Genomic DNA, 2,500 nt, shown 5'->3' on the forward strand with positions numbered 1-2,500 from the left:
GTGTGATCAAAAATAGGTGTACAGCTTTAAACACATGCACTGTAACTTAAAAACACTGATTACAGACAGCAGTGAGTAAATGAGTCAGTAGTGTTCTGCCCACTAGGGGGCGCTGGTTGGGCGCTGGTGTAGCACACAAAGAATCCACCCACCTGAGAACTTTCATGTCATTTACACCTCATCAGCTAATGGGCTCCATGTTCAAATAAAAAAAAGAATCTGCTCCATAGAAAGGGTACATAGGACCCCACAGGACATAGGACACTCACACACATTACAGTGCTCTGGTACACTCCGTAATAAAAAGCTCTGTAGTACCGAAGCAGACCAGACAATTCATCAGTGTGAAGCTAGACTCATTGAGAATGTTAGCCACACTGTCACTCCAATGTGTAGTGGACGTGTTCATGCGCATTGGGTTTGTGCAGGTTCCGATACGCAGCACAAGCTCCAGATGATACAAGGATTTCTGATTGCAACAGTAGTCTTCTTGGAGCTGGTGGACTTCCAGAAGTAGTGCACCAACCAGCTGGAACAAAGGACAGTTTATCTGGCCCTCAAATTCTTCTTACTGATTCTGATTCTGGTACATTTGGGCAATGCTGTGATGGAGAGTGGTGTCTGCTCCCAGAAACTGTGGCACAAGTGGCCATCTTCACTGACTGATCCCAAGCAACTGTTAATTGTGGAGAGAGAGAGAGAGAGAGAGAGAGAGAGAGAGAGAGACGGTCTGGTAGTCGTCACTCTCAGGTCATGACTTCAATGTACTAATGAATATGTATCCATTTCCTCATTATGTACACTGTGTGTGTGTGTGATGAGATCATCTGTTATTTATCTTGGATAGTGTGTGTTGGGTGAGTCCAGTGTGACTCATTGGGAGATGAGAGTTGTAACAGTGTGTGTGTGTGTGTGTGTGTGTGTGTGTGTGTGTTATGTTTGAGGAAGGAGATGGTAGTATCGTTTCCTGAGAAACAGAGTGAACACAGATGGAGAGATGCACTTTATACACAGTGAAAATAATGAAGAGTTGGAGTACAGGGTACGGGGTTTGGGGTATAGGTGACAGTGTTTGGAGTACAGGGTACGGGGTTTGGGGTATAGGTGACAGTGTTTGGAGTACAGGGTACGGGGATTGGGGTATAGGTGACAGTGTTTGGAGTACAGGGTACGGGGTTTGGGGTATAGGTGACAGTGTTTGGAGTACAGGGTACGGGGTTTGGGGTATAGGTGACAGTGTTTGGAGTACAGGGTACGGGGTTTGGGGTATAGGTGACAGTGTTTGGAGTACAGGGTACGGGGTTTGGGGTATAGGTGACAGTGTTTGGAGTACAGGGTACGGGGATTGGGGTATAGGTGACAGTGTTTGGAGTACAGGGTACGGGGATTGGGGTATAGGTGACAGTGTTTGGAGTACAGGGTACGGGGTTTGGGGTATAGGTGACAGTGTTTGGAGTACAGGGTACGGGGTTTGGGGTATAGGTGACAGTGTTTGGAGTACAGGGTACGGGGATTGGGGTATAGGTGACAGTGTTTGGAGTACAGGGTACGGGGTTTGGGGTATAGGTGACAGTGTTTGGAGTACAGGGTACGGGGATTGGGGTATAGGTGACAGTGTTTGGAGTACAGGGTACGGGGTTTGGGGTATAGGTGACAGTGTTTGGAGTACAGGGTACGGGGATTGGGGTATAGGTGACAGTGTTTGGAGTACAGGGTACGGGGATTGGGGTATAGGTGACAGTGTTTGGAGTACAGGGTACGGAGATTGGGGTATAGGTGACAGTGTTTGGAGTACAGGGTACGGGGATTGGGGTATAGGTGACAGTGTTTGGAGTACAGGGTACGGGGATTGGGGTATAGGTGACAGTGTTTGGAGTACAGGGTACGGGGTTTGGGGTATAGGTGACAGTGTTTGGAGTACAGGGTACGGGGATTGGGGTATAGGTGACAGTGTTTGGAGTACAGGGTACGGGGTTTGGGGTATAGGTGACAGTGTTTGGAGTACAGGGTACGGGGATTGGGGTATAGGTGACAGTGTTTGGAGTACAGGGTACGGGGTTTGGGGTATAGGTGACAGTGTTTGGAGTACAGGGTACGGGGATTGGGGTATAGGTGACAGTGTTTGGAGTACAGGGTACGGGGATTGGGGTATAGGTGACAGTGTTTGGAGTACAGGGTACGGGGTTTGGGGTATAGGTGACAGTGTTTGGAGTACAGGGTACGGGGATTGGGGTATAGGTGACAGTGTTTGGAGTACAGGGTACGGGGATTGGGGTATAGGTGACAGTGTTTGGAGTACAGGGTACGGGGATTGGGGTATAGGTGACAGTGTTTGGAGTACAGGGTACGGGGATTGGGGTATAGGTGACAGTGTTTGGAGTACAGGGTACGGGGATTGGGGTATAGGTGACAGTGTTTGGAGTACAGGGTACGGGGTTTGGGGTATAGGTGACAGTGTTTGGAGTACAGGGTACGGGGTTTGGGGTATAGGTGACAGTGT

The sequence above is a fragment of the Ictalurus punctatus genome, unplaced genomic scaffold (genome assembly GCF_001660625.3).
Source record: "Ictalurus punctatus breed USDA103 unplaced genomic scaffold, Coco_2.0 tig00006687, whole genome shotgun sequence".
In the NCBI taxonomy this organism is placed as follows: Eukaryota; Metazoa; Chordata; class Actinopteri; order Siluriformes; family Ictaluridae; genus Ictalurus; species Ictalurus punctatus.